The sequence below is a fragment of the Phocoena sinus genome, chromosome 4 (genome assembly GCF_008692025.1).
Source record: "Phocoena sinus isolate mPhoSin1 chromosome 4, mPhoSin1.pri, whole genome shotgun sequence".
Classification (NCBI taxonomy): Eukaryota; Metazoa; Chordata; class Mammalia; order Artiodactyla; family Phocoenidae; genus Phocoena; species Phocoena sinus.
The window spans coordinates 73,055,421-73,080,697 of record NC_045766.1 but is presented as its reverse complement, the minus strand read 5'-3'; the positions used below and the strand labels follow the sequence as shown (position 1 = coordinate 73,080,697).

Genomic DNA, 25,277 nt, shown 5'->3' with positions numbered 1-25,277 from the left:
AAGAAAACAAAACAAAGCCTGTGTCTTGCTGACGTGCACTGTGGGCAGAGGCTTCTTCTTCGTGCCTGGTCTGTTTGTCTTGAGTTATTCTTGGAACTGGAGGTGAGGAACCCATATGCCATTTCACCCACAAAGTTTCACTTTTCTGCTGTTATTTCCTGATTTGTGGGGCTCTTCACTGGGCTGTGCCTAGGGCAGTGTAGAGCCAAGGAAATCACCCAACGGCAAGATTCACCTTGAAGAGAAAGTTGACTCACAGGTGGGTGGCAGGTGCCCTGAAAATTGTGAAGAAGTTGGAGGAAAGGGGCAGAACCACCCTCCTTGCCATACTATGCCAGGAGACCAGGGCCATTTGTATGTGTGTCAGCCTCAGATCGGCGTAGCCCCCCATCTTCAATGGGATGCAGCATCAGCCCCTCCCACAGAGGAGGAAGGAGGATGTAGAAACTGCTGCTCACAGACAGCTGGGTCTGCACTTCCCAGGATCAAGGATGAAGACTGTCATCCTCTCAGAAATTCTTGGTGACCAAAGCCTGAAATTTCTGAAAGGTTCCTGGGCTGTGGGTGATTTCAGGCTTCTGCCCCTCTGTGGTCAGGATTTGGGAGCTGGAGACTTCCCAGAGCTGTCCCTCAGGGATGATGGGTGGGTGTTAGGTAATGGATGTGATGGCTGTTGGAGCCCCTGCTATAGGAACTGTGACAGGTGACAATGGAGCTGGTGGCTGTGTTTGTGTTCCTGCTGTTAGAGGAAACAGAAACTGTGACCACTGTTGTGTCTGCTGGGTATCTTTCCTCCATTGTTCCTAGAATTCACGATGATGAAAGATGCTAACTCAAAATGCCCTTAGGATAACTGATCTCAAGATATCTCCAGCACCTAGAACGATGGCTGGCATATGGGAATTACTTCATAGACATGTGTTGAATGAATGAATTCATGTGTTCCCATCTCCTAGTCTTTGGTCCCTTTAGCTGAGAGAGGGTGAAATGGTATCAATTTCTCCTGTGACTGTCACAGTGGTCCCGGGGTCAGGAGACCAACACGATGGCTGCAGCCTGGGCAGTGTGAACACTGCTGTGGCAAAAGGTAGCCAAACTCCTGAGGGCCACCCTTGGCTAGGAGGGTGGGCCTGCCTCGACTGGGGCCAGGGAGAGACAAGCTCCGAAACCAAGACATTGGAAGCTGGAGATGGGACTTCTGAGGCAAGGAGGGCATCGAGGAAAAGGAAAGTTGGAGCTGTGCCAAGCAGATGGTAAAAGCTAGGTTGTGATGCTTCTTGACTTGGTTCCAGAGTTTCTGGGGTTATCACCAGGGCAACCTTAGTGCTGCTACACCTAATGTCTGCTACACCAGACATTAGGTCAAATGACCTGTGGTGATATCCAAGGTGAAGAATAGGCATTGTTTGGGGTGTGACTTCAGTGGGTACAGTTGCGAAGGAGAGATAAAGTTCTTGCTTTGAAGCCAAATGGGAAGCCAATTTTCTTTGATGTTATTGACCTAATTTTTTTTGCAGTCACCTCTAAGGAGATTGCTCCATTTACTGGTGAGGAAAAGAAGGGAGGCTTGAGAAAGCTGTAATGACGTCAGTGAATTTTCCGATACCCCGGTTCCCTCACAACATAGGTCAGCTGGTCTCTGACTTGGGGGAGTAGGGAATGAAGTGGGAAGATGATATGGCAGTAACTATTATGATTTGGTGTTTGTTTGGTTGTTTTAGCTGTGATTCCAGACAGATGTGGTACTGCTGACGCCCCCTAACAAGGTCCTTTCTGAGACCGACAGGGACAAGTCAATGGAGACAAGGCCACAGAGTGGTTAAGAGTGTGGGTTCCACAGACTCACAGACGTAGATAGAAAACAAACTCATGATTACCGAAGGGGAAGCGGGGAGGGATCAATTAGGAATTTGGGATTAACAGATATACACCACTACACGTAAAATAGATAAACAACAGGGTCCTACTGTCTAGCACAGGGAACCATATTCAATATCTTAAAATAAACCATAATGGAGAAGAATATGAAAAATAATATATATGCATATATCAATACATATAACTGAATCACTTTGCTGTATACCAGAAACTAACACATTATACATCAACCATACGTCAATTTCAAAAAAAAATGACTGTTGTTTCCAGACTTGAACTGACCAACATTCACTGTTTGACTTGGGCAAGTTACTTGACCTCTCTGAGGCTTGAGGTCCTTATCTATAAAAGTGGGATGATGGTAGATAATAGTAATGCGAACGGGCTAATGTATGTAAAATGCTTAGCTTAGCTCAGTACCTAAGCTCAATAAATGGCACTCTGCACTACCTGTTATCTTGGTCTTTACAAGGTCCTGAGATGCCAGATTGCTGCCTAACAAAGGCAACAATCCTTGTGACTACGTCCTTATTATGGCAGAAGCTCTGTTTGCTGCTGTATTTACTGTTATCCACTCCCTTCCCAGATCTCCACTGCTACCACTAGGCCATGCCATAGCACCTTCTGCCTGGACTCCCGCAGCCAGCTCCTAACTAGTTTTTGTTTCACCCTTGCCCCCTTCCAATCCATTTCCCTCCGTGGTATCCAGAGCAACCATTCCAAAGTTCAGATCTGATCACATCCCTCCTTTACCTAAAACCCCTTACTGTCTGCTCATTTTAGTTCCTTAAAATCCACAATCCATTCCACGGCTTACAAGGCCCTACATCATCTGGACCTGTCTACCTCTTTCAAGTCCTCCAAAGGGTCAAGCTCTTTCCTTACTCTGCACATCTTCCCCTGCCTGGTTCATGCTCCCTCTCCCTCCTCCACTGCCCCCCCCCCCCACTACTCTCCCCAACCCCACCAATTTCCACCTCACTTACTACTTAACCTTCAGGTCTCAGCTCACATGTCCGGCACTTCCTCAGAGAGGCCTTGGTGGACTTACTAATCCAAATGAAGTTTCCCTATTTTACTCTCATCATAATACTTGTTCAACATAACACCACATTTGCAGTTGGGAATTTTTCTGTAATTATTTCATGTCTCTCTGCATACTAGATCTTAGCTCCGGGAGGCTGGGCCCCATCTGTTCCATTCTTCACTATGTTCACACAGCACTGCCTAGAACAATGTCAGGCACATAGGAGACACTCCTTAAATAGTTGTTTAACTAACAAATGTATGAATGAATGAATGAATGAACGAATGAACGAATATCTCAGCACGAGGTGTGGGTGCTTCTGTTCATCCTCCATCAATGAGCAGGGCTGGTTTATAGAGCTTGTGTACCACAATGCAAATGCAGTGACCGAGGAGTCAGGGGACCTGCCTTCTAGGCCCAGCTGCCCTATTTACAGGCTGTGCGACCTCACACAAGCTTGGGAGGCTGGAACCATGACTTCGTCATCCTTGTGTCCAGAGCATTTGGCATGAGTGGAAATTCAGCAAGTGAATGAATAACTCCACACTCTTTCCTGTTCTGAATTCCTCCAAACCCACTGTCAAACTCAAACTGCAATTTTAGTCGGGGACATCTGAATAGAGCGGAGATGTATTTGCAGACCTTAAAAATGCACACTAGGAGAACCGAGCTGCCTGCCGCAAAGCCAGCACCCTCCGTAGGAGCCTGGCCACGACTGTGGAGGCCTCATGTGCAAACACAGACACCCAGTTCCTGGAGCTGCTTTGGAGTCTCATGGAAAATGTTGAGTATTTAAACCTCTATGAAATGCCAACAAATTGAGTTCATTTCAACTGAACTCTTCAGTGCTGTGCTGGGGACAGGGACACAACAGTGACTAAGTATTTGTTGCCATGAATTCAGCCTGGTGGAAGGTGAAAGGTTGGAAGTAGGAGAGATGGCTGGAAAGTCCTCAGTCCTGGCCTTGAGAGAGGTGGTTTGGTGGCTGCATCTCTGAAGCATTCAGCAGCACCACGAAACCAGAGAACAGACACGGTAGCAAACTGCTTGTTTGAGCACGTAAAAGGCCGACCGCTTCTTGGCCTCTCCTGGCAATGGAGACGTAAATCACTGGTGTGTCAAACCCTGCCAGGACAGCCTCTGCCTCCGGAGCCCAGAAACTGAGGGTGTGGAGAAGATTGCCACACAAGGAAACGTGCAGCCGCGATGTCAGGGAGCGGGACCTCTGCCCCACAGTGGAGCTGGCATTCAGCGTCAGTTCATGCGAGATGCCACATTCTGAATAAACCAAGCGGACCCTTGCAAACCCACAGGAAGATCGGGGGTGGCTTTTTAGAGCTCAAAGATCCTTGGATGAATGGGAATGCCTCCGAGCCAACAGAGGTGCCCTCTCCACTCTGCCTCCATCATCCTCCTGCCCCAGCTTCCCAGCTCTGAAATGCAGTGGTCCCAAAATATTGCCATTTGCAGCAACATGGATGTATCTAGACAGTATCATACTAAGTGAAGTAAGTCAGGCAGAGAAAGACAAATATCATACGATGTCACTTATATGCAGAATCTAAAAAATAATACAAATGAATCTGTATACAAGATAGAAATAGACTCACAGATGTAGAAAACAAACTTATGATTACCAAAGGGGAAAGGAGAGGCAGGGATAAATTAGGAGTGTGGGATTAATAGATACACACTACTGTATATAAAATAGATATATAAGGACCTACTGTATGGCACATGAAGCTGTATTCAATATCTTGTAATAACCTATAATGGAAAAGAATCTGAAGGTGTACACCTGAAACTAACACAATATTGTAAATCAACTATAGTTTAATACATGGTAAAATAAAATAAAATTTAAAAAATAACATGCAGTGGCCTGTCAAACAAGATATTATGGATCTTCTACTTTGTACTAGATATTACCTTATTAATCTTCACCACAACCCTGTGAAATAACTTCTTTCCACTTCACTAATTTTGCCAGTGAAGACACCAAGTCAAAGTTTTTCTCTCACAAATTCTGGGCTTGTAAGAGGCAATTTTGACGTGGGGGCCTCCTGGTTTGAACTTCCTGCTTTTTTGCTATACATTTTGCAAGCCATTGACTTAATTTGATTGATTTTCCTGTTCAGGGACTTTCTCCTTTGGAGAAAGTTGGAAGCCCAGAAGCCCAGGGAGGGTTTCCTGGAGTGGGGGGCAGATAGCCTGTGGAGGGCTTGGGTGCCATTGGTGGCAAGTTGGGTGGGCCTCCCCTAAACCGACAGACAGATTAGAGGTTCTCGGAGAGAAGGGAAGCAGGAGAGCCCTCCCTGGGGCCCTCTGTGGCCGTGGATCTCCACCGTCTTGCACTTGCTACAGTCCCATCACCTCCCAGTGGCTGTGCAGGGCGGTGGCCCCTCGGTTACTGGGCCACTGATAGTATGGGAGACTGAGGCTTATTTTACCTCGTTTTCTTGCCAGAGGGCGTGGAATCAGGGTTGCCAGGCTTCCTTCTAAGCCATTCCTGCCGGGAGCCACCTGTAGGCACCAAGTCTCCGCTGGCTCCCTGTCCAGTCCACCTCTGTCCACTCTTCTCTTCCCCTTTCCCCTTCAGGATCCAGGGCTTTTTCCTAAGGAAGCCCTTACACTACAGCACCTTCATGGAAACCCCAGGGTTTCTCCCTTCAACCTGGGGTGAAGGCTCAGACACCTGCTCCAAGGATGACCCAGGCCTGGGTGAGGGTGCTGGCAGCAACGTGGAAGCAGACCCTGGGTTCAAATATAGGCAGGTCACTCGTGAGTCCCCTTCAGGGAGCCAAAGGAATGGGACTGACCAGTTCCCACTTTCCCAGAACTCCCCACCCCGGCAGACATGGGGCACCCACTGCCTGTCCAGCAGAGACTACTTTTCCCTCCAAGGTCCTCTGGATGCTCAATCACAGGCCTGGGGCACCACCTCCCATCCCACTCCCCCTCCTTTCCTGACCCTGCTCCATCCTGTGCCCTTTCGCAATGCACAGGACTCGGTTCCAGGGCACCCTGCGCGGCTTCAGAGCCATCGTGGGGACTCCCTTCCAACTTCAAGGTCCTCCTCTCGCTCACACCCCATTGCTCCCTACCTGCCTTCCCCTGCCCACTCCCACCCCAGTCCTTGCCCCTTAAGAACTTAGCAATCCAGAGGCCATGCCATCCTTTTTCCATAGGGGAACGGAGTCCTGGAGAGAGATACAATAGGACCTGGTAATGGGACCAGATCACTTAGCAGCAGAGCCAAGACTGGACCCAAGGTCCCTAAATCCAAGCCACCTTCTCCCCATTGCCCATGGTCATGACTCCTACAGACACCCCTTAGTTTACCCCCAGGAACAGACCCTATGGGGCTGGCAACAGAAGGTTCCGAAGGCTCCTTCTGGCCTCTGTTTCCTCACTGTGTGATGAGTAGGGAGGATGAGGGGCTTTGGATGTGAGGGTGGTGTAGATGGTGGGCGTTCTGTTTGGTCTTAGCCACGCCCTTAAACGTTTCAAGGAAGGTGGAATCTTCCACATCCTTGGCATTGTGCCTCTTACTATCTGTAAGAGAATGTGTTCCTCTGACCCGCTGTGTGAGAAATGATTCCTTGGGTGAAGGCTTCCCCGGGCCTGCTGAGGAGGGGAGGGAGCTGTGATTATATCTTTGGTTTGGGCTCCTGACCTCTCACCGTCTCCTGGCCCCAGAGACTTTCAGAAGACTCAGACACCGAGAAATACAGAATGAAACCTGGCCCTGGGGCCAGGGGGGCAGCTTGGAAGGTAGTGAGGAAGGGACAGGGGACCCAGGGGGAGCTTCCCCCAAAGGCCTTAGTTCCAGCTCTAGTTGCAGCTCCAGATAGAGGCGGGCAGGCAGGGTGTAGAGGAGGCCAAGGCCAATGCCAGGGCTATGAGCCCTGCCCTGAGGGCATTAGCCCAAGAGGAAGCTTTTAAACCCAAGTTCAGAGGCAAGAAGCCGACTGCCTGTCTCAGCTGCCCTTTAGTCCTGCCTTTTTTCTCCAAGCCAGTCGCTTCTTTTCTCCCCTGGTCCTTCCTTTCCATCCTGCCTGTCTCCTCTGATTCCCTCCTCTCTCTGGATCTACTTTGCTTTGATTCATCTGTTTCTCACCTGTCTTTTCCTCTGACTCTATATCTTTCTGCAAGTTTTCTTCCGGTGGTTATCCAGCTTTCCTGTTTTTCTGTGTCATTCCTTCTCAACCCTCTCTCCCTTTTTCTACAGCGCTCCCTACCTGTCTCTTTCCACAAAATAAGCCCTGGTTCCCCCAGTGAGTTTCCCCAAACCAGGACACTCCCCCATCTCCCTGCTTCTCTCTGTCTCTACATCCTCCTTCCTCGGTCTCTTTAGCATTCTCCCTCTCTCTCCCCTATATTGTCCCATCTCTATCCATTCACCTCTCCCTACCTCTCTGTCTCTGTCTCTCTCCCCATGACAGACCCCAGCTCCTCGGATGGGATCGGCGACGTCAGCTACCCCGTCCCCAGAATGCTGCCCCAGGTGCATCACTTACCCAGGAGCACTGGCCCAAGGACGCAGGAACACAAGCAGCTCAGGAACACCCAGGGGACCCTCCTGCAGTGGACACCCCTCATGGCTCCAGAAAGAGTCCCTCACGCTCCCCTGGGGAAGCTCCTCAGCACAGAAGTGGTAGTGCAAGTAGCAGAGGTGAACCTGTCCCCACTGGCTGCTGGCCTTAAACAGGTGTATTTACCTGAGGGGCCAGAGTACCAGGGGAAGCAGACAAAAGAAGGTGGGGCCCCGTGCCAATCATCCTTGACCCGTCTTTCCTTTCCTCAATCTCCACCCCCTTCCCCCACCAGGAAAAAATAAAAAATATAAACAGGCTGCTCTGTTCCTAGTCAGCCTGGGCCAAGTAGGGAGAGGGATGGGAGGGGCATGTAGGGGAATAGAAACCAGGACACACGGAAATGAGGGCCCCCTGTCCTGCCTGGTGTCCTGGGCTGCCCCTTTCTTGCTGGCGTTTCGGACTGCCACAGCGGGAGCAGCCGGGTCATTTCAGGAGGAAGGGCAGGGCAGAACGGGGAAGAGAGGGGCTAAGAGGGAGTGAGTTTGGGGCTGTATGAATAGGAGAGTGAAACTTGAGGAGACCCTAAGAAACATGGCAAGTGGGGGGAACAATGTGGGGTGAGAGGTGGGAATCAGAAATACCCCCCCACCCCGTATGCTACTTGTGGGATGGAGGACTGGGCTTGGAATATCTGCTCAGTGCTAGGCACAGGGTAGACCCTCACCAAATGGTGAATTTCCTCTTTCCAGGACAGGACGCAGCAGAACCAGGGTCCAGAAAGCCCAAGGCAACCTGGGGAAGCTGCTTGAGAGATCTGGGCTGGGTAGTGTGGTAGAGAGTAGAACCTGGGGAGAAGGGATTGTGAGCCCATGAGGAAGTAGGGTCTGCTCCTGGAGACCTTGGAGACCAGGGCACCCCATTTTGACTTCTTGGGACTCACAAGCATAACCAAGAAGGGACAGGAGCTCCAAACTGAGCGTGTCAGGCAGAGTTTGAAGGGGAAAGAAGGTAGCCGGTATAGTTCTGCAAAGGACAGCAGCAGCGATGTTTCCCCACCCTTTGCCACGGTGTGAACCCCTGCTTCCCTGGTTTCTCCAGATTTCATTCCCTGAGCGTGGGGTCTGTGGAGTGACTGGTCCCCAGGCAGGGAGCTCAGGCTCTCACTGCACAGCCTAGGATGAGGAATCGGCATTTCCACGTTCCCAGGCAGAAGCCTGGAGCCATCCAAAGAGGAGAGGATGGCTACACTGTGGCGCCGTCTCAGAGGACCAGGAAGGCTCCACCACCTTGTCGGCTACTTGCTTTCTGAAGCTGAAATCCCAATTACAGCCAAAGCCCAAAGGCTGGACTTTCCAGTTATAGTGCAACTACTTCAGAGAAGTAGCATGGTCCCCCCAACAGTCCCACCTCTGTATGGATCCGTTGATCCCATTCTTTCCCAGGAGAAGGAAACCCATATGGGTAAAGAATTTTAAGCATAGAGCAGTGGGACAGGATACGAGGAAGATATCACTGAAAAAAATGTACATAGACGCCAAGGCCAACTTGGCCTCTTAATCAGTTTTTCTGTGTCAGTTCTTGCTCATGAGTTCTTTCTGTTAACTTGCTATGTGTTTTGTTTGGTGACATTTACTGGACTACAGTTTCCTATTTAGAAGAGAAAAAAGCATTCCAGGTTAGACCAAAGTAAGAGTTGGACATCTTGTGGACCTAACACAGCAAACCTCCCACTTTCCAATGCAAGGGACACTGGAGGCACAGAGTGTTCTCCAGAAGCTACTGTGGTGGCCAGGACTCCAACTGGGTTCAGGATACCTGAACTTGAATCCCAGCTCTGCCACCCAAGGCAAGCCACAGCCTCTTTGAGACTTATTTTCCTCATCTATAAAATAAGGATAATATGTCAAAGAAAAAACAGAGCTGGACGGGTAAAGCATAAAAACAGATTTTATTCAGGACTCTTGCAATGTGAGAAAAGGGACCTCAGTATAGACCCAGGCTCAACTCCAAATATAGCATGAGCAAGTGGGAATTTATAGCCAAGAAGCAGGGTAAGGGTCAGTGGATAGAAAATTACTAAGAGAAAACATCAGGGGTGAGCCGATTCTGGCTAAACCAACCTAACAGGACTTTTGGCCGAAGACAGGCCAGGGTGATCAGACATCACCTTGGAGGGATGGAGGAGGATGAAGTGCCTGATCAGACATTGAGAGTTCCAGATATTGAGGATGGGACACTCTTGCTAAACTGACTTGGCAGGGCTCTTGCTAAAACTGGATTTTACAGGGAAGTGCACAGACAGGCCTAGAAGGAAGTTTAGGAGCCTGACTAAATTTCAGTCAAACAAAAGTCTTTGTCAAATAACACCTACCCAAAAGGTTGCGAAAATAAAATGAGCTCAAACATGTAAAAGTGCTTTATTGTTGTGAAGACACCTGTAGAGGGCACTTGGCCTCTTGTTTCATCCTGACATCAACCCTGAAGGTAGAAGCAAGTGAGGGAAGCAGGACATGAAGAGGAGTCTGGAGAAGAATTCCAGGCTCATTTGCATACTGAGGTCTTTCTTGCATCCCTTTTGGGTTTTAGGATGTTGGCACGTGTGAATCTAATTCATCTTCTCCCTGCCTGCCTCCAGTTCCCTTCCCATTTCCCTTTGAGTCCAGCTACCTCTCGGCTTGCCCATTTTCCAGGGTTGGTGTGCTTCTGGGTCTCTATGACAAATGCCCCTCTTTATCTGTTTGTCCTTCCTTCTCCCCTCCTGAGGCATCTGATGGGGACAGAGAGGGGTGAGTGAGAAGGGAAGAGATGAGTAGATTCCCGGAGGTCTGTCTGATGGAGACCTCCTAGACCTGCAGACTGCTGGGTGTTCTCGGGGGCAAGAATCTGAAACCAAATTGAGGCTGATATTCCATGGGGGGCCAGAGAGTTCAGTCTTGACTTGGGGTATCAGTAAATTGGAGCAAGGATAAGATTATGACATTTTCACATGGAATGAAGATACAGATGTGGCTTGAATAGACTCAGCCTGGGTTCTGGGCAGTGTGTCAAGATCTTTAAAGACTTCTCTCCTAGGCTACCCAAAGTGGGAGACTCTCATCTTGGGATGGGGTTAAAATTGCTTACCTCCATATAATTTATGCCCTGATAGACCCTCATGCTGCTAATAAAGTTACTCCTGGCCAGCCTTAAAACACTTAGATTGAGATGGGGCAGGAAGTCAGATATGTATTCACCCTGATTTATTCAATCTTAAGACTTGAACTAGAGTGCCAGGCCCTGTGTATGTCCCCGTAACCCTGCAAGGTACATATCACCATCCCCAGCTCACATCTGAGAAAACTGACGTTCAGGGAAATGAACACGCACTCTCATCATGACTGAGTCACGGTCCGGGTTGTGTGATCAGGTGGAACTGGGGAATGCTAACTGCCCTGAATCACTCCTGCCCAGGTCACACGGGGAAGTCGCAAAGCTGGAATTCGAGCCTAGGTCTGCCTGGCTCCAAAGCCAAAGAATGGAATTAACATGTCCTGAGCGCTTATCCTCTGCTGGTGGGGGCTTATATGCTGAATGGTTATTTCCCCAAGGTAGACACAGAGATACGCCTTTAAGAATGGATACACTGTTGGCTGCAAGGAGAGTGGTTAGTTGGTAGTGCCAGCTGTCAGCTCCTTCAGGTGCACCTCAACTTTCAAGCCAGGAGCACTCCCTTCTCATGGTGACCCTCAGGTCAATGACTGAGCAAGGCAGTGGTGCAAGGACTTGGCTAGTTCCAGTCCCACAGGATTCCTTTAAGAGGCAGTCTGTGCCCCAGAGCATCCCACAGCACCTGTAGGGACTTCGTGGCTTTGTCAGCTGTGCTGGCTCCTGCCCAATCCTGCCTCCGGCCTTTTCCTTTCACAGGTGTTATTCCCAATAAACTTTTCCATTTCACTCCATCTCAGCGTTTGCTTCCAGCAGACACTGAGACACTCACTTAAAAGAGGATGACCATTCTACGATATAAAGACTGACCATCTGAGCTGGGTTTCAAACCCAAATCTGCGCAACTCCAAGTTCTCTGACCACTGCTCTGTACTCAACAGTCCAGCAAGGGGAGGGGCGGGTGGTTATGGTCTTGGTGGGCGTGGCTCCTGCTACACAGAGGAGGGGGAGATCTGCTTGCGAGGGCAAGATTCTCAGGCTGCAAAAGATACAGACCAATGGGATTGATGCCGGTTGGGGCGGGGGCTCCCCCACGGCTGGACCCGCCACGGGAGTGTGCTATGTGTTGGTGTCAGGCCACTGCGGATGAGGGAGCCGAGGTGACAAAGGGCAAGCTCTGCTCGTGAGATCTTGGCTCCCAGGCCGTGGTGGAAGCCAGGGCCCTGGTGTTTGTGCCACAAAAAGGCCTCTGTCATTCTCCCAGGTTTGGGCTTCAAGGCCCTTTCTCTAAAAGTGCCCTGCGTTCTCACACCAGTTAGTTCATTTCTCATTTTCCCTCTGCGGCGGACGGGGACTAATGCCTCCCCAAGCAACATCTTCCAGGCCTGGGGTACCCAAGAAGGAGGCTCCGTGCTGAGTGCCTGGGCAGGGGTGAAGGGGTAGACTTGAGGCCCAGGAGTCTAAATTTATCCATTCACTCAACTTTAAGGGGAAGAAAACTCAGTCCTGGAAGTTAGCAACAGTGCTCAGTCAAAAAGCCAGCACCTAGGAGCTCAGATTCACTATCTGTGACCTATGGGTAGGCTTCCCTTCTCAAATTCTGAAAGAAAAAAAGAGTCTGAACATAATTTTAGAACCAGAAGAACCTTGGCAATCATGGAGTCCACACTGCTCATTCTGCCATGGAAGAGGTGCCGGCCCACAGAAAAGGGAGTGTCCCAAGTCACACGGTTGGTCAGCGGCAGATGCGGGCTTGCACCCATGGTTCCAGTGTTCATTCTGCTCTGCGCTCTTCCTCCCATGGTTATTAGGTTGTCTTGTGCACTCCTAGCACCCCAGTCAGACCCGCCTCTAGCCTAAACCTCTGTCCACAAGCAATGCTCAGTAAGGGCTGTCACGATGGGGCCTCCTGCTCTCTCAGACAGGGCGGCCAGCAGAGACTTCCAACACAGGGTTCTGACAGAGAGGCCAGCCCAGGCCTTAAAGAGTTTTTTCAAATAAAGTTTACCATCGCTGTTTTTTTCCCCTTATGAAAGTAATACATTCTCACGATAGCAGATATGGAAAATATTTAAAACTGGAGAGGAGAAAAACATCATCAGTACGTTTGAAAAACCCCTCTTAATACACTGATAGATTTCTAGCTACTTCTCCAGGAATAGCTCATATACGTAGTTTTAATCTATCACATCATAGATAAATTTGGATTCTACTTTACCACATGACTTTAAACCTAAACGTTTCCTCTCATTGTTATGAAACACTTCACGCACACATTTTTTTTTTTTTTTTTTTTTTTTTTTTTTTTTTGCAGTATGCGGGCCTCTCACTGCTGTGGCCTCTCCCATTGCGGAGCACAGGCTCCGGATGCACAGGCTCAGCGGCCATGGCTCACGGGCCCAGCCCCTCCGCGGCATGTGGGATCTTCCCAGACCGGGGCACGAACCCGTGTCCCCTGCATCGGCAGGCAGACTCTCAACCACCGCGCCACCAGGGAAGCCCCACGCACACATTTTTAAAATCAGCGTAATGTTCCATTGAGTGGACTGCCATATAATTTATTTAATTAAGTTGGACACGGGCTATTTACTTGTCCCTATTACAAGTAGTGCAGAGATGATTTCCTATTTAAGCTCATTTCCTTAAGCTAGAATCAAGACTGGTATGTTTTGATACACTGCTCTGATCTTCCTTCTCCTACAGCGGGAAGTCAATGAACATGAATTAGCTAAGTCTACAGTGTGTGAGCGAATTCTCAGACACTTGGGGTCTAATGCTGACAGTCTGACGGTAGAGGCAAAACCAACAGTAAAATGAGATCATTAGATGAGCTAAAATCATGGTTGGATTAAGGACTCTGCAGGTGGATTGGGAAACAGGTGGAGTCCCTCAAGGATGCCTTCCTGGGTGGGCTCCCAGCCCTGATCCAGGACCAGCTGCCAGGCCTCTTATTTGAAGAACTGAGACTTGATACATGGCCCAGGTGATATTCTAGAGAAAGTAATCCAGAAGGAATTTGAAAGAGGACGGGGTGGGGGAATTTAACCAGAGGATCAGAGAAAAAGAAAATGGAAATAGTCCTGGAGCAAAACCTAGCTGGGAAGTGAGGTCCTCTCCTTCTTCCCCAGCTCCCTGGGGAGAGGAACTAGCTGAAGCTGGAGGGGTCGGCCAAGGGGAGGTAAGGGGAGCAGAGCCAAGGAGTCCCAGCAAGCCCTGCTCCCCAGGATACAGCAGAGGCAACAAAACTCAGGGTCAGCCTGGCACTCCAACAGCCCTGTTATTCTGTGAACCTGTGTGCCAGGCACTGTGCCCAGCACAGGGGATGCTGAGATGAATAAGATATACCCCTGCCGTCACAGGGTCACAATCTAGAGAGATCTAGACATGGGGGGAGGGGCATTTACTGATGGGCCCTCTGGGTTTGCGGTCCTGAGGTCTGGGTGTATGTTGAGCAATGGAACAGACTCACTGAGGGCAGTCCAAGAGAATCTCTCTCCTATTAGCTTCCTAGGGCTGCCGTAACAAAGTACCACAGACTTGGTGGCTTAAAACAACAGAAATGTATTCTCTCCCAGCTCTGGAGGCCGGAAATCCTAAATCGAGTTGTTGGCAAAAGCACACTCCCTCCAAAGGCTCCGGGGAAGAATCCATCTTTGCCTTCTCTACCATCTGGTGGTTGACAGCATCCTTGGCATTTCTTGGCCTACAGCTGCACCACTCCAGTCTCTGCCTCCGTCACCACATGGCCATCTTCCCGCTGTGTGTCTTTGCCCCTTTTCTCTTCTTATAAGGACAAAAGTCATTGGAGTACTGCCCACACTAATCCAGTATGACCTCAGTTTAACTTAGCTGATGACATCTGTGAAGACTGTATTTCCAAATATGGTCACATTCTGAGGCGACATGAGTTTGGGGGGACACTCATCCAGCCCAATAAAATCTCTTCGAAGAAAGCTTGCGAAGGGTACTTGTGGGTCGTTACGGTAGAGGACAGGTGGCCTCCTCAGGGAAGCCCGGCAGGTAAGCCCACTTCCCCCCGGGCTGGCCCTGGAAATCCCCAAACGTCGGCCCTCATCACCCCTGAGCCACAAGCCAGGCTGGGTGACCCAGGGAAATGGGCGGGACTAATCACCTAATCTAACTTCCCAGGGGAGGGGGGAAGCTGGGCAGGCAGCAGACCCAGGAGCCACCAGCCTGGCGGCCTCCTGCCATGCCGAGACCACCCTCCACTGCCCAGGGAAGTGGAGACAGCAGGAGAGCAGGGCGCAGCTGGAGCCGACCGCACCTGCCCCCCACCACCGCGGTTTCAGCCTCGCACTCGCTCTCCAACGTGGGCTTACTACAGCTGAGTGAAGGTGTCACACTTCCTGGTTTCCTTCTCAACGTGAAGAAGAAAATAAGGGTGGGCAAGGGGTGAGGGACAGGACAATGTATTTAAAAATAAGCCACCCCACCCTGTCATCAGGCATTCCGCAGCTGGGCTGGTCAGCCCACTCCCCGCCCCCCACCGCTGCTGCCCCCGCGCGCGCGCGCGCGCGCGCACACACACACACACACGCACACACACACACACACACACCACTCTGCAAGGGCAGGGAAGACGCCAGTCCTGGAAGGATATTTTTGAGTGCTTTCTTCTTATTCTGACACTAGACTATCTCACAGAGTAGTGAAAGCCTGCAGGCCCTGGATGCAACCTGTACGTCGGGACTTCAAATGTAGGCTCCAATATCTTATAATAAATAATATATATTGTATAATTATTAAATTATTGTGATATACTGGTATATATATTTTATACTTATCGTATTAGCCTAATTTAAGTGTGAGATTGGCTTTCTAAAAATGCTTTGAAAGCTTTCATGACTGTTATTGCCTGGAGAGCCCCTGAATGTCTGATTGCTTTTAACAGTCCTGGGCAGCCAAACCCCAAACCCCTGGTCCCTATGAGATAGTTAGGCCACCGCCCTTGGTTAGTTTGCCCCTCTGCCAAGAGCAGGCACACACCTGCAAGGACCTGGCTTTCAGAGGCCCCCCCACCCCATGCCATCGGAGTAAAGATCACTGTACTTTGCCTAAAGGATTAAGAACATGAAACTCATGGTTTGCTGGGCCTATCACACTGGGCTATCACGCTAGGGCCTATCACAAAAGGCTGCTCCTTTTGGCACTCCTCATCCAAGGGCAATGAGAGACCATTGCAGGGATTTAAGCAGGGGTGACATGATCCAACTTTTGGTTCAAAAAAGGTGGAAATCAAGTTGTGAAAGAGCGAGACTAGATGAGAGAGGAGGCCTCATAGAATAGCCCAGGCAAGAGATGATGGTGTACGGAGAAGTACAGTGGCAGGGAGGTGGAGAATGCTTGGTTGGAGAAAGGTTTCAGAGATAGAACCCACAAGGCTTGATGGGAGAGGATCATTCTTCTGCTCCACTTTGAGCCACAGGAAGGAGGATGGTGCCAGTAACTGAGAAAGGGAACATCAGTGGAGTAATAAGTTGGAGGCATGGAGGGAGGTCGCAGGAGGGAAAGACATGAGTCTCTTCTTGGTAGGGTGACCATATTGTTTCTGTCCCGAGCAGCACACGTTTGAAAATGAAAGGAGGCACCATTGGAGCAACTGGGACAACAACTTAAACTGAGCCTGTACCTGGCAAATCAGACCTACAGTCATTCATTCGAGTTTGGGGATGTATTGAGGTTGGAGGTATTGATGAGATACTCAAGTGAAGCTATCAAGGTGACAACAGATATATGCGTCTGAGTTTAGGTGAGATTTTTGACCAGAGGGTTTTCTACCAGTAAAACAATTAAGGGAGTTGTTTCTTTCCAATTGCTTTATGGTATTTCATTAAAACCCATTTTATGACTCTTGTCACTATAGATGTCAAAATAAACTGGAAGCAAAGGAAAAAAAAAAAAAATGAAGAACGTGAAACCCAAACCCTTATTCTTTGGTTAGAGCCTCTCCTTCCTTCCCCACCAGCCCTTGGCAAGAATGAGAGGCAAAATCAAAATTCACTGGTGTTTTTATCCATATCCGTGAGTCTGCATTTCTGTATAAATGACCAACACATTAAAAACAAACAAACAACGACTTCTTGTTCCTTTCTCAGGACCTAAAGTACAGCCTTTCATCAGATGAGTACAGCAGGTGAGGAAGGCAAGGAGAAAATTCGGAGGCCAGAGGGGAGAGCTGAGCAAATTTACAGGCTTGATTTAGGCATCCAGGCCAGACCCTGAACTACCGAACCACGGGAAAGGGCTGCTGTGGGCAGAGTCCCCAGAACACAGGAAGATGGTCGTTCTGACTGAGGCAGATCAGAAGTCCAGCCCCTGCGGATGCAGCCCAGGTGTGGGCGTGGAAGGAGTGGTAATAAGAGCAAATGAGGCAGTGAAACCAGGGCTCCTACAAGGTGTTAGCCGTTTGGCGCTGCCAGCTTGCATGGCACTATGAGAAACGTGGGAAGTCCTCGCAGCTGACTCACCCAAATTTCCTGGAATGTAGGTGAAATCCTTTGGGTACCTGACTGGAATCCAGAATGACTGTCCTGAGTGAGGGAAGCCTCGGAAAGGAGGGAAATTGCAGAGAAGGGCCTGAGGAACATGCCAGGAGCCTGCTTTGCAAGGAGCAGCATCTCCCAGCTTGCTGGGTTGGGAGGTGAGGGTTAGGAGGGGGACTTTGTGCAGAAGGCACCTGTGTTTGGGGGTTCCCTTGGGTGGGTGTTTCTGTTTTCTACCTGGGATGGAGGACTTTTAGTTCCTGGAGGGGAGGGAGAGAGGGAAGGTAGGTGGGAACCAGGGTGTGAAAGTCATCATCTCTGGGAGGAGGGGCTTTCTACAGGAACAGCATTGGCCAGAGGCTCCCGGCTTCCCTCCGGTGTCCGAAGATTCTCTGAGACCTCAGACCCTTCCTCACTGGCTTTGCCGCCATCTCCCACCCCCAATCAGGAAGCTCTGACCAAGCTTCCAGGTGGCCTACACCTGCTTGCTAAGGAGGAGGTCCTCCCTCAAGTTGCCCCCAGGGATTCCTGCCCTGGCTCCCTTCTTCCTGCAGCTGTCTTTTCCATTTCCAACTCTACCTGGCGGGTCCTCACAGTGCCTCAGGGTTTGAAAGAAGCTTATTCATCAGGTCTTTGCTGAGGCTCTTTCCCAGGCAAACCGTAGCCTCCTTGCCTGCCGTCCTGCTCAGTCAGGTGTTTCCCAGGTGCCCAGTGCCCCAGCCTGGCCCCTCCTCCTGGTCTCTCCTGGACTGGCCTGCACAGTTTCATGGATTCAGGTAGAAGACAGAGACAAAGGGCTTTATTACTCAAGGAGCAGCAAGTAGCCTGAACTTCATGTTCACATTGGCTTCCCTTGCCCACAAAGTCCTACTGGGCAGTGCAGAGGTAGGCCCAAGTGGATGCTGGGACACAATGGATTTGTATCATAGCTGAGGAACCCTGACCTTAGAAAACACCAATCTTTTTAAGGGGCTGCAAGAAAACCTGCCCAACCTTTCCCCCAAGGTAGACGTTATCTTTATAATATTGGATGGCAAACAAATTAGCATTCTGTCCCAGAAGGAGACACTATCTCTCTCTTCCAAGGCTGTTCACACTTTATAAACATCCTTGAAAAGACAGTGGAGAACAAAAGGCTGTCAGTACCTCTGCTCCTGAGACTTGCAGAAACAGGAGAGATCAAAGGGGAAATGTCTCCGGACATCCGACACCAGGGAAACCCAAGTCCAGCTGGCCCAGCTTGTTGGCTCTTTCCCCTACCTTGGGTTTACTAGGGCGACTCATTCAAGTGCCATGTACTCCCTTCCCCCAGGTCTCCGCCCCCAGCACAGTGCCTGACCCCTGATGATTCTCAATAAATGTTTGTAAAGTGGATAAATAAATGACTGGGTCTTTATAGAATTTCTGCTTTACAGTGTGAAAATAGCTTAAACATTAAAGAAACCGCAATAGGAATGGCAACTAACATTTATCAAGTACTTACTACGTGCTGGCATAGTCAGTTCTATTACAACCAGAGCTGGCTTCGTGGGTGTGTCTCTGTGCAGGCAGACAGGACCTCAGGATTAGGAGGGCACTGAGCTTGGTTTAATGCTCTGCTGCCATCATCTTGAAATTCTTAGTTTTTATTTACAAGGGGGCCCACATTTTCATTTTGCATTGGATCCCACATATTATGTAGCTGGTCCTGGCTATAGTCTGCACATGTGTTACTAAAATTCACAGCGCTCTGCAAAATCGTGAAATAAAAATCACAGGGCTTATGGGGAAAATGAGGTTGGGGCACAACACTCAAAAACTTTGTCAATGACACGTAAAAAATACACCTAGTTGGGCTTCCCTGGTGGCGCAGTGGTTGAGAGTCCGCCTGCCGATGCTGGGGACACGGGTTCGTGCCCCGGTCCGGGAGGATCCCACATGCCACGGAGCGGCTGGGCCCGTGAGCCATGGCAGCTGAGCCTGCGCGTCCGGAGCCTGTGCTCTGCAACGGGAGAGGCCACGACAGTGATAGGCCCGCGTACCGCAAAAAAAAAAAAAAAAAAAAAAACAACTTAAAAAATACACCTAGTTAAAATGGTAGCATGGTTTTACACATTGAATGGTTAAGAAGTTCATCAGGACGATAATAAGTATGGCACTTTACCTCAAGAAAGACCTGAAGCTGGCTTCTGGATGTGGGTGTTGGAAGGGTTGTTGGCTCCTGGACATGGGTGGCTGCGTGTTATGGTGGACAGTCGAGGGTATCAGTTATGCGATTACCAGATATGGAAGGATATGGTGAACTGAGGTAGCTGGAGATGTCTGGGGTGTGGCCATGTGTGTTTTTTGTATTCCTAGGCGGCTTGGTTCATCTGGGTGCAGGTTTCTGCTTTCACCTAGTGTTTCCCGAAGATGAAATCATTCATCAGCAAATGTGAAATTTGCAGTAGGTTCAAATTATTCCCTCATGTATCAATTGCACTGGAACAAATTAGTATTTCTGAGACAATCATTATAGCAGACCCGACTGTCCTGTTTTAACGTTTACGGGTACCTACCCATAAAGCCTTCACAGTTCTAACCCGGGAGGTGGTTACTGGGAGAGATTCCCATGAGGGAGTGGTGAGGACTCAGCCTACATGAGGGGCGTGGCAGACCTCACAGAGTCTGCCCTCCTGTATACCACGTGCTAAACTCTCAAGCTTCCCAGAGAATCCGTAAACAATGAAAACTGCTACTTTCCAAGGCCCAGCCAGCCTGCTCAGGGCTGATTGCCTAAGTGGGCCTCTCACCTAGCCACCCACTTATCAACTGACAAAGAAAATATAAAAAGAAAATCACAGTTCCCAGAAAATTTTTTCCTCTGCCATCTCTTAAAAATCCTGTTTTGCTTTTGTTCATTACCAACAGCCTATTTGCTGTCCTGCCTCTTATATGTAAATAAATTACTTGCATGCAGATAACTAACTGTCTCTGAGCAACTCAGAGGTTAAGTAACTTGTCCAGAATTTTGCGGCTAACAGGGGCCAGAGCCAGAGTTAGAACACAGGTCTGTCTCTCTCCACAGCTTTTCACTCTTGCTACTTAACCTCCTCCAACAGTGAAAGCATCTGTAGTTTGAAAGAGAGTGTGCTGGTGGAGCGGTCAGGGCTGGAAAGGCAGATGGAGGTTGGGGGCTTGTGAGAGGCCCGATCCCAGACAGAAATGGCTGTGCCCGGCCCAAGAGACAGGGCTTCAAAGGCCTTTCCACCCTGGAATCTTCCCGACAAGCCCATCAGGGACAAGGGTGAGGACACCAGGAGGAGTGCAGGCTAACCCCCCTCTGTCCCATGTGGAGCAGAGTCGGGGTGACAGGGCTTTGTGCCCAGGAAGGAGAGTGGGGCCTGAATCCTCAGCATGGCTGCAGTTTGGGATTATAGGGATGAGTAGTCTAGAACATAGAATATCCACATTCTCCCATGACCCTTCTGTTTAACTATATGGTCATAACCTGACTGTGACCTGGAGAGTGGCGGAAAAAAAATGAGACTGGAAAATGAGATAACCCTCGCCAACCATAAAGAGTACTTGCTTATCTACATCTGTAGTGTGCATGGTGGGAAGGGAAGAAGCAGAGGGGGCAGTGAAGAAAGAAGAATCACATGCAAAGTCCAAATATTTCAAATACATTTGGCAATATTTTAAAAGAAGGTTAACCCTGTATGTAAAACAAAAAGCATAAGTCAACTTGAAAAGCAATTTTAAATAACTAAAGAAAAATATTTGCAACATATTTGCAAGATATCCTTAATATATAAACATAATATTTATATGTTTATAGATATATATATTAAATATCATATATTATTATTACAAAGTAGTAATAATACTTTAAAATAAAATAAAGATGGGAGCAAAGGACATGAATAAACAAAGAAATACACAGAGGCTTTCAATCCCACTAGTATTTAAAGAAACGTAAAATCAAAACAAGATACCATTTTTTAAAAAAATCACATTTGTAAAGATTTCAAATAAATGACAATAGCCAGGATTGATGAGCATATGGAGAAGCTCACATTCATAATTGCTCTTGAGATTATAAAATCATATATTACTGGAAAGGAATTTGTTAATACATAATGAAAGTCTTAAGATTTTACTTCTACTCTTCAAAATTCACTTCTAGGAATTTATCCAAATGAAATTACAGGCCAAGTATACTAAGACATACGTACATAGCAAAAACTGGAAAGTGCCTAATTGATGACAACTAGAATTTGGTTAAGTTCTTATGATGCATTAGTACAATAAAATATAATGCATTCATTAAAAATAATCTTGTGGAAGAATATACAGCAATCAGGGAAAACAATAAAACAGTGTGCAGTAGAACGTTCACAAAATCATTTATGCCATGTTATTGCAAAAGTTTTTTAAAGAGCTATATACAACAAGAAAAAAAAAGAAAGACAGGGCTTCCCTGGTGGCGCAGTGGTTGGGAGTCCACCTGCCGACGTAGGGGAAGTGGGTTCGTGCCCCAGTCCGGGAGGATCCCACGTGCCGCGGAGCTGCTGGGCCAGTGAGCCGTGGCCGCTGAGCCTGCACATCTGGAGCCTGTGCTCTGCAGCGAGAGGGGCCGCAGCAGTGAGAGACCTGGTTACTGCAAAAAAAAAAAAAAAAAAATAGACTTGGAATAAAATATACCCCAATATTAACATTGGCATTCTCTGAGTGGTCAGTGACATTCATTCTTTTTGCTTTTTGGTATAGTCAACACTAAGCACTCTTTTATAAGAAAAGAGTGAATGTTTTGTGAGTTTTTAAAACGAAGATTTACCTTCCTAAATGAGTTTTTCTCATCTGACTATTCACAGGAGTTTGAATTCCTTGAGAAGACAGACAGCCACAGAGTCCCAGACCTGACAGGGCCTTGGGGCCAACTAGTGTGATGCATTCCTCAGGCTTGTGCTGAGCACCAGGCAGTAGGGTCTCATGAGAACAGAGTGGGTCAGCAGTAGCATTTTAAGAAACTCTCTGTGCATGTGTAGAGGAGGACTCTACAGCATGAACTACACTTTTATATGGGTTGTAGTTTGGAAAAAAAAGTTTGAGACCCTACTCTACAGTAACTCCACCAAGCACTGCCCAGCCCTGGCTGAGCCCTCCTAGTGATGGGAAACTCATTACCTTTGTGCTGGTGTTTGACAGTACAAACTGTTAGACAGGTCTCCTTATATTTAATGAGTCCTGGCTTCTCATCATGCCCGATCAGCCCTCAACTCCCTCCTCCAGGGCAGCACTTCAGACGTTTGAAGGCAGCCGCCAAATCTCGCTGAGTCCAGGTCTGCCTCCCCACCCCTTCAACTCCTTGACCACCCCCACTCCCAGTTCTGAGGCCCTTGCCTCCCCTGTCTCTTCTTAAGTCATCCTCTCCCCGCCCCCGGTCCATTAAAGTGTCACACACATGCCCATGACCCTCCCCCAAGACTGAAACCACTATGCCAGGCCATTTTGCTCATTAATGAATCCACAGATTCATTCGATATCATTAAGGGAGCACCCACTGTGTGCCCAGCTCTGTGCTGGGTGCAGGGGAGACCCCCAGAGAATAAGAAAGACCCGGCAGATGCCTCGTGCCCGGTCCCAGGGTCGCAGCTCTAGCCGCAGCCTGGGTGGGTCCCTCCAGCACCCAGGCTCCAGGCTGCCCCGGTCTCCTCGCCTGGCCCGAAAGAGCCCGTGAATACGGTGGACCGCAAGCAACTGGTGCAGAAGCCCGGCTGGTGGAGTAGGCGGAACGCTAGGACTACAGGGCCGCGGCCACGAAGAACGTGACAGAGCTGAAGCAGCCAGTGTCTAGTGAAGAAGGAAACCTTCTCTCTGTGGCCTACAAGAGTGTAGCTGGGGCACGCCGTTCTTCCTGGAGGGTCATTAGTAGCGCTGAGCAGAAGATATCTGCAGAGGGCAACGAGAAGGTGGACACGGTACGTGCTTACCGTGAAAAAATAGACAAGGAGCTGGTGTGTCAGGATGAGCTGAGCCTGCTGGATAAATACCAGATCAAGAATTGCCAGGACAGCCGGTATGAGAGCAAAGTGTTCTACCTGAATATGAAAGGGGACTATTACCGCTACCTGGCCAAAGTCACCACTGGAGAGAAGAGGGCAACCTTTGAGGAGTCATCTGAGAAGACATGTAGCGAAGCCCACAAGGTCAGCAAAGGGCACACGCAGCCCACTCACCTCATTAGATTAAGCCTGGCCCTTAACTACTGCCTTTTCTACTATGAGATCCGGAATGCCATAGAGCAAGCCTGCCACTTGGCCAAGACAACTTTCAATAGCGCCATTGCCAAGCTTGACACTCTCAGTGGAGACTCCTACAGGGACTCCACGCTCATCATGCAGCTCCTCGCGACAACCTAACGCTCTGGACAAGTGATCAGCAAGACGACGCTGGAGGAGAAGGCAGCAATTAAGGCCCCCAGGTGGACTGGCAGTGCACACTGATGCTACTACTGCAATCTTTATTTATTTATTTTTTTTGCATGAGCTGGGGATCGTGTTGGGGAGGGAAAGAGAGGGGTGATGGGATGACCTTCTTAGGGAGAAACCCACGACCTGTCTTGTCGTTGACATTTTTGCCAAAATACCACTTGTGGAAAGGCAGACTAGCTGTGCTGGTATTGGATAGCAGCCTCACACTGGCATATGGACGGTTCTGTAGATTAATGCAAGTGGAGCTGTCTTTAACTTGTTGCTAGAAAACAGGGGTTTTTTGTTTTGTTTTGTTTTTTTTCTTATTAGTCATCAATTATATACACATCAGTGTATACATGTCAATCCCAATCGCTCAATTCATCACACCACCACCCCCACCCCCAGCCACTTTTCCCCCTTGGTGTCCATACGTTTGTTCTCTACATTTGTCTCAATTTCTGCCCTGCAAACTAGTTCATCTGTACCATTTTTCTAGGTTCCACATATATGCGTTAATATACGATATTTATTTTTCTCTTTCTGACTTACTTCACTCTGCATGACAGTCTCTAGATCCATCCACATCTCAACAAATGACCCAATTTCATTCCTTTTTTATGGCTGAATAATATTCCATTGTATATATGTGCCACATCTTCTTTATCCATTCGTCTGCTGATGGGCATTTAAGTTGCTTAAGTTTGCTGTGGGTCTGTCGTATATGGCCTTTATTATGTTGAGGTAGGTTCCCTCTATGCCCACTTTCTGGAGAGTTTTTATCATAAATCGGTGTTGAATTTTGTCAAAAGCTTTTTCTGTATCTATTGAGATGATCATATGGTTTTTCTTCAATTTGTTAGAATGGTACATCACATTGACTGATTTGTGGATATTGAAGAATCCTTGCATCCCTGGGATAAATCCCCCTTGATCATGATGTATGATCCTTTTAATGTGTTGTTGGATTCTGTTTGTAGTATTTTGTTGAGGATTCTTGCATCTATATTCATCAGTGATATTGGTCTGTAATTTTCTTTTTTTGTAGTATCTTTGTCTGGTTTTGGTATCAGGGTAATGTTGGCCTCATAGAATGAGTTTGGGAGTGTTCCTTCCTCTGCAGTTTTTTGGAAGAGTTTGAGAAGGATGGGTATTAGCTTGTCTCTAAATGTTTGATAGAATTCACCTGTGAAGCCATCTGGTCCTGGACTTTTGTTTGTTGGAAGATTTTTTCTTTCTTTTTTTTTTTTTTTGCGGTACGCGGGCCTCTCACTGTTGCAGCCTCTACCGTTGCAGAGCACAGGCTCCAGACGCACAGACTCAGTGGCCATGGCTCACAGGCCCAGCCGATCCACGGCATGTGGGATCTTCCCAGACTGGGACACGAACCCATGCCCCCTGCATTGGCAGGCAGACTCTCAACCACTGCGCCACCAAGGAAGCCCTGTTGGAAGATTTTAAATCACAGTTTCAATTTCATTACTTGTGATTGGTCTGTTCATATTTTCTGTTTCTTCCTGGTTCAGTCTTGGAAGGTTATACCTTTCGAAGAATTTGTCCATTTCTTCCACGTTGTCCATTTTTTTGGCATAGAGTTGCTTGTAGTAGTCTCTTAGGATGCTTTGTTTTTCTGTGGTGTCCGTTGTAACTTCTCCTTTTTCATTTCTCATTGTATTGATTTGAGTCCTCTCCCTCTTTTTTTGATGAGTCTGGCTAATGGTTTATCAATTTTGTTTACCTTCTCAAAGAACCT

The 25,277-nt window shown here is 48.5% G+C and overlaps 1 pseudogene; it reads left to right on the top strand.

The window, feature by feature from the left end:
* Positions 1-709: 709 nt before the first annotated feature.
* On the top strand, positions 710-23,526 carry LOC116752639 (annotated as a pseudogene).
* The last annotated feature ends 1,751 nt before the right edge of the window (positions 23,527-25,277 follow it).